Source organism: Hemiscyllium ocellatum (assembly GCF_020745735.1).
Source record: "Hemiscyllium ocellatum isolate sHemOce1 chromosome 15 unlocalized genomic scaffold, sHemOce1.pat.X.cur. SUPER_15_unloc_12, whole genome shotgun sequence".
Lineage (NCBI taxonomy): Eukaryota > Metazoa > Chordata > Chondrichthyes > Orectolobiformes > Hemiscylliidae > Hemiscyllium > Hemiscyllium ocellatum.
Genome location: NW_026867448.1, coordinates 358,679 through 366,178, shown reverse-complemented (window position 1 = coordinate 366,178; position 7,500 = coordinate 358,679).

Below are 7,500 nucleotides of genomic sequence, written 5' to 3'. Positions count from 1 at the left end.
TCGCCTTCATTTTTCGACACAAGCGCCTGAGGAGGGACGCCACCCCTCCCCTTTGCGTCAAGAGACCTCCCCACCGGCCTCTGACTGATTCTTAGAACGGACGGAAAGAGTCGGGCAAGCCTGTCAAAGCTTTGAGCGAATGTCAAAAGCTTTAGACTTCCGCGAACTCTCCGGCTTGCACTGAGACGCGAGGTCGATGTGCTAAGCACCACGGGGCCCCTTTCGCCTGCAGGTCCCGAGCCGCCAACATGTTCTTAGTATCGTGTTCTCCAATCCTGGGTGACGGGCACCGCAGGGAGGCAGAGCCATCGCACTTGCCGGGTGGCAGAGGAAGGACCGGACTATGTACAATAGCGGCCAACGACTCCCAGAGCCGGTTGTGCGGCGTCTGCTCTCAGCCTAAGAGGCTTCTGGGAGTGCTCAGGCAAGGGTCAGCCTGCACCCTTGCTGGCAGCACCCAGGGGAACCAGGACGCTTGCATCTCTCGCCTTCATTTTCGACACAAGCGCCTGAGGAGGGACGCCACCCCTCCCCTTGCGTCAAGAGACCTCCCCACCAGCCTCTGACTGATTCTTAGAACGGACGGAAAGAGTCGGGCAAGCCTGTCAAAGCTTTGAGCGAATGTCAAAAGCTTTAGACTTCCGCGAACTCTCCCGCTTGCACTGAGACGCGAGGTCGATGTGCTAAGCACCACGGGGCCCCTTTCGCCTGCAGGTCCCGAGCCGCCAACATGTTCTTAGTATCGTGTTCTCCAAACCTGGGTGACGGGCACCGCAGGGAGGCAGAGCCATCGCACTTGCCGGGTGCAGAGGAAGGACCGGACTATGTACAATAGCGGCCAACGACTCCCAGAGCCGGTAGTGCGGCGCCTGCTCTCAGCCTAAGAGGCTTTTGGGAGTGCTCAGGCAAGGGTCAGCCTGCACCCTTGCTGGCAGCACCCAGGGGAACCAGGACGCTTGCATCTCTCGCCTTCATTTTCGACACAAACGCCTGAGGAGGGAAGCCAACCCTCCGTGTGTCAAGAGACCGTCCCCGCCCCGGCCTCCGACTGATTCTTAGAACGGACGGAAAGAGTCAGGCAAGCCTGTTAAGACTTCCGCGAACTCTCCGGCTTGCACTGAGACGCGAGGTCGATGTGCTCAGCACCACGGGGCCCCCTTCGCCTGCAGGTCCCGAGCCGCCAACATGTTCTAAGTATCGTGTTCCCCAAACCTGGGTGACGAGCACCGCAGGGAGGCAGAGCCATCGCACTTGCCGGGTGGCAGAGGAAGGACCGGACTATGTACAATAGCGGCCAACGACTCCCAGAGCCGGTAGTGCGGCGCCTGCTCTCAGCTTAAGAGGCTTTTGGGAGTGCTCAGGCAAGGGTCAGCCTGCACCCTTGCTGGCAGCACCCAGGGGAACCAGGACGCTTGCATCTCTCGCCTTCATTTTCGACACAAACACCTGAGGAGGGAAGCCAACCCTCCGTGTGTCAAGAGACCGTCCCCGCCCCGGCCACCGACTGATTCTTAGAACGGACGGAAAGAGTCAGGCAAGCCTGTCAAAGAATTGAGCAGATGTCAAAATCTTTTAAGACTTCCGCGAACTCTCCGGCTTGCACTGAGACCCGAGGTCGATGTGCTCAGCACCACGGGGCCCCTTTCGCCTGCAGGTCCCGAGCCGCCAACATGTTCTAAGTATCGTGTTCCCCAAACCTGGGTGACGAGCACCGCAGGGCGGCAGAGCCATCGCACTTGCCGGGTGGCAGAGGAAGGACCGGACTATGTACAATAGCGGCCAACCACTCCCAGAGCCGGTAGTGCGGCGTGCGAGGTCTGCTCTCAGCGGAAGAGGGTTTTGGGAATGCTCAGGCAAGGGCCAGCCTGCACCCTTCCTGGCCGCTCCCACGGGAACCAGGCTACTTGCAATCCTTTCCCCCAATAGCAAGTGCCTTTTGGAGGGACGGCCGGAGTCAACGTGGGGTTTGCCCGCCCTCCAAAGTGTCAAGAGACCGCCGCACAGGCCTCTGACTGATTCTTAGAACAGGCAGCAAGAGTTGGGTAAGTCTGTCGAAAATTTGACAAAGTGTCAAAAATTAGACTTCCGAGAGCTCTTGGGCATGCACACAGGCCTGTCATTCAAGTGCTCTGCCCGCGGAACCGTTTTTCGGATGCCTTTCAAAGTGGTCCCGCGCCGCCATTTTGTTCTAAAAATCGTGTTCCCAGAAATCTCCGGGTACCCCGCCAACCTCACTGTGTCACAATGTCAAGTGGCACTGAATGGGTCTGAATTTCAAATTCGACTGCTTCGCTCTGGAACTCGAACCCGGCAAAACCGTTTGGATTTTTCCCGGTCCAGACTTCCGCGGCAGACAAAGTTAAAGTTTTCGGGCTGCAGACTCAAAACGACATCTGGCCAACCGCCGGGCTCAATTCGCCCAGTTCCTCCGGCACTTCGGAACTCATGTTCGGCATGAGTTTTTGAATCTTTCCCGATGCTTCGGCATTTTCCTCCGCTGACACTTAGAATATTTTTCACACTTGGCCGAAAATTTTTCTAAGTTTTTCTGGTTACTGATTTCTTCTTTTCGGGCATTTTTCTAAGTTTTCTTGGTTACTCATTTCTCATTTTCAAACATTTTTCTAAGTTTTTCTGGTTACTGATTTCTTCTTTTTGGGCATTTTTCTAAGTTTTCTTGGTTACTCATTTCTCATTTTCAAACATTTTTCTAAGTTTTTCTGGTTACTCATTTCTCATTTTCAAACATTTTTCTAAGTTTTTCTGGTTACTGATTTCTTCTTTTTGGGCATTTTTCTAAGTTTTCTTGGTTACTCATTTCTCATTTTCAAACATTTTTCTAAGTTTTTCTGGTTACTGATTTCTTCTTTTTGGGCATTTTTCTAAGTTTTCTTGGTTACTCATTTCTCATTTTCAAACATTTTTCTAAGTTTTCTTGGTTACTCATTTCTCATTTTCAAACATTTTTCTAAGTTTTTCTGGTTACTGATTTCTTCTTTTTGGGCATTTTTCTAAGTTTTCTTGGTTACTCATTTCTCATTTTCAAACATTTTTCTAAGTTTTTCTGGTTACTCATTTCTCATTTTCAAACATTTTTCTAAGTTTTTCTGGTTACTGATTTCTTCTTTTTGGGCATTTTTCTAAGTTTTCTTGGTTACTCATTTCTCATTTTCAAACATTTTTCTAAGTTTTTCTGGTTACTCATTTCTCATTTTCAAACATTTTTCTAAGTTTTTCTGGTTACTCATTTCTGCTTTTCCAACGTTTTACTAAGTTTTGCTGGTTACTGAGTTCACACTTTTAAACATTTTCGGGCATTTTTCTACGTTTTTTCATGTTACTCATTTAGCACTTTCAGGCACTTTCCTATGCTTTCCTGCTTACTGATTTCACACTTTTAAGCATCTTCGGGCATGTTCCCTAAGTTTTGCAGTTCATTCGTTTGGGACAGTCAGGCAACTTTCCTAAGCTTTCCTGGTAACCGAATTCACATTGTTGAGAACTTTGGAACCCTTCCCTAAGCTGTGCTGGTTACTCACTTTACCTCTTCAGACACTTGCCCCCGTTGTGACAGAGACCACTTCCCGACTCGGGAAATGCACCAAATTCGGCCTGAACTCAGAGGGCAGTCCCCCCTCGAAGGCGTGGAAGTCGGCAGAATCGCCGGGTCAAATCCGGCTGAGCTACCCGGCTTGGAAGCCTCAAAGTCGGTATGAGCTGTCAGGTTCACTCCCATCCCCGTTTGGACCACTTCCCGACTCGGGAAATTCACCAAATTCGGCCTGAACTCAGAGGACAGTCCCCCCTCGAAGGCGTGACAGTCGGCAGAACCGCCGGATCAAATCCGGCTGAGCTACCCGGCCCCGAAGCCTCAAAGTCGGTAAGAGCTGTCAGGTTCACTCCCATCCCCGTTTGGACCACTTCCCGACTCGGGAAATTCACCAAATCGGCCTGAACTTATACAACAGTCCCCCCTCGAAGGCGTGACAGTCGGCAGAACCGCCGGATCAAATCCGGTTGAGCTACCCGGCTTGGAAGCCCCAAAGTCGGTAAGAGCTGTCAGGTTCACTCCCATCCCCGTTTGGACCACTTCCCGACTCGGGAAATTCACCAAATTCGGCCTGAACTTATACAACAGTCCCCCCTCGAAGGCGTGACAGTCGCTAGAACCGCCGGATCAAATCCGGTTGAGCTACCCGGCTTGGAAGCCCCAAAGTCGGTAAGAGCTGTCAGGTTCACTCCCATCCCCGTTTGGACCACTTCCCGACTTAGGAAATTCACCAAATTCGGCCTGAACTTAGAGGAGAGTCCCCGCTCGAAGGCGTGGAAGTCGGCAGAATCGCCGGGTCAAATCCGACTGAGCTACCCGGCCCCGAAGCCTCAATGTCGGTAAGAGCTGTCAGGTTCACTCCCATCCCCGTTTGGACCACTTCCGACTCGGGAAATTCACCAAATTCGGCCTGAACTTAGACAACAGTCCCCCCTCGAAGCCGTGGCAGTCGCTAGAACCGCCGGATCAAATCCGGTTGAGCTACCCGGCTTGGAAGCCCCAAAGTCGGTATGAGCTGTCAGGTTCACTCCCATCCCCGTTTGGACCACTCCCGACTTAGGAAAATCACCAAATTCGGCCTGAACTCAGAGGGCAGGCCCCCCTCGAAGGCCAGGCATTCGGCAGAACCGCCGGGTCAAATCCGACTGTGCTACCCGGCCCCAAAGCCTCAAAGTTGGTATGAGCAGTTAGGTTCACTCCCATCCCCGTTTGGACCACTTCCCGACTTAGGAAATTCACCAAATTCGGCCTGAACTTAGAGGAGAGTCCCCGCTCGAAGGCGTGGAAGTCGGCAGAATCGCCGGGTCAAATCCGACTGAGCTAACCCGGCCCCGAAGCCTCAATGTCGGTAAGAGCTGTCAGGTTCACTCCCATCCCCGTTTGGACCACTTCCCGACTCGGGAAATTCACCAAATTCGGCCTGAACTTAGACAACAGTCCCCCCTCGAAGCCGTGGCAGTCGCTAGAACCGCCGGATCAAATCCGGTTGAGCTACCCGGCTTGGAAGCCCCAAAGTCGGTATGAGCTGTCAGGTTCACTCCCATCCCCGTTTGGACCACTTCCCGACTTAGGAAAATCACCAAATTCGGCCTGAACTCAGAGGGCAGGCCCCCCTCGAAGGCCAGGCATTCGGCAGAACCGCCGGGTCAAATCCGACTGTGCTACCCGGCCCCAAAGCCTCAAAGTTGGTATGAGCAGTTAGGTCACTCCCAAACCCGTTGGGACCACTTCCCGACTTAGGAAATTCACCAAATTCGGCCTGAACTTAGACAACAGTCCCCCCTCGAAGGCGTGACAGTCGGTAGAACCGCCGGGTCAAATCCGGCTGAGCTACCCGATTTGGAAGCCTTCAACACAAAACCCATCCGGCAATGCCACTCAAAAGGGCCCAAATTCAGAAACACCCCCTTCAATAGGTACCACTTCCTCGGAGACACTACCGGGACACGCTCCCCTCGGCGAAAATTAAGCCCCCACCACTAACTGAAGCCAACCGCAGCCCCAACTTCAACGGAGAAATCAGTAACCAATTCAAAAATGCACTTGGTTACTGATTTGTACTGCTTCAAAAATATTCTAAGTGTCGCTGGTTACTGATTTGTACTGCTCCAAAAATATTCTAAGTGTCACTGGTTACTGATTTGTACTGACTCAAAAATATTCTAAGTGTCGCTGGTTACTGATTTGTACTGACTGAAAAATATTCTAAGTGTCGCTGGTTACTGATTTGTACTGACTCAAAAATATTCTAAGTGTCAGTGGTTACTGATTTGTACTGCTCCAAAAATATTCTAAGTGTCGCTGGTTACTGATTTGTACTGCTTCAAAAATATTCTAAGTGTCAGTGGTTACTGATTTGTACTGCTCCAAAAATATTCTAAGTGTCGCAGGTTACTGATTTGTACTGCTTCAAAAATATTCTAAGAGTCAGTGGTTACTGATTTGTACTGCTTCAAAAATATTCTAAGTGTCGCTGGTTACTGATTTGTACTGCTCCAAAAATATTCTAAGTGTCGCTGGTTACTGATTTGTACTGCTTCAAAAATATTCTAAGTGTCGCTGGTTACTGATTTGTACTGCTCCAAAAATATTCTAAGTGTCGCTGGTTACTGATTTGTACTGCTTCAAAAATATTCTAAGTGTCGCTGGTTACTGATTTGTACTGCTCCAAAAATATTCTAAGTGTCGCTGGTTACTGATTTGTACTGCTTCAAAAATATTCTAAGTGTCGCTGGTTACTGATTTGTACTGCTTCAAAAATATTCTAAGTGTCAGTGGTTACTGATTTGTACTGCTTCAAAAATATTCTAAGTGTCGCTGGTTACTGATTTGTACTGCTCAAAAATATTCTAAGTGGGGCTGGTTACTGATTTGTACTGCTCCAAAAATATTCTAAGTGTCGCTGGTTACTGATTTGTACTGCTTCAAAAATATTCTAAGTGTCAGCGGTTACTGATTTGTACTGCTTCAAAAATATTCTAAGTGTCAGCGGTTACTGATTTGTACTGCTTCAAAAATATTCTAAGTGTCAGTGGTTACTGATTTGTACTGCTTCAAAAATATTCTAAGTGTCGCTGGTTACTGATTTGTACTGCTTCAAAAATATTCTAAGTGTCAGTGGTTACTGATTTGTACTGCTTCAAAAATATTCTAAGTGTCGCTGGTTACTGATTTGTACTGCTCCAAAAATATTATAAGTGTCGCTGGTTACTGATTTGTACTGCTTCAAAATATTCTAAGTGTCGCTGGTTACTGATTTGTACTGCTTCAAAAATATTCTAAGTGTCAGTGGTTACTGATTTGTACTGCTTCAAAAATATTCTAAGTGTCGCTGGTTACTGATTTGTACTGCTTCAAAAATATTCTAAGTGTCGCTGGTTACTGATTTGTACTGCTTCAAAAATATTCTAAGTGTCAGTGGTTACTGATTTGTACTGCTTCAACAATATTCTAAGTGTCGCTGGTTACTGATTTGTACTGCGTCAAAAATATTCTAAGTGTCAGTGGTTACTGATTTGTACTGCTTCAAAAATATTCTAAGTGTCGTGGTTACTGATTTGTACTGCTTCAAAAATATTCTAAGTGTCGCCGGTTACTGATTTGTACTGCTTCAAAAATATTCTAAGTGTCGTGGTTACTGATTTGTACTGCTTCAAAAATATTCTAAGTGTCGCTGGTTACTGATTTGTACTGCTTCAAAAATATTCTAAGTGTCAGTGGTTACTGATTTGTACTGCTTCAAAAATATTCTAAGTGTCGCTGGTTACTGATTTGTACTGCTTCAAAAATATTCTAAGTGTCAGTGGTTACTGATTTGTACTGCTTCAAAAATATTCTAAGTGTCGCTGGTTACTGATTTGTACTGCTCCAAAAATATTCTAAGTGTCGCTGGTTACTGATTTGTACTGCTTCAAAAATATTCTAAGTGTCGCTGGTTACTGATTTGTACT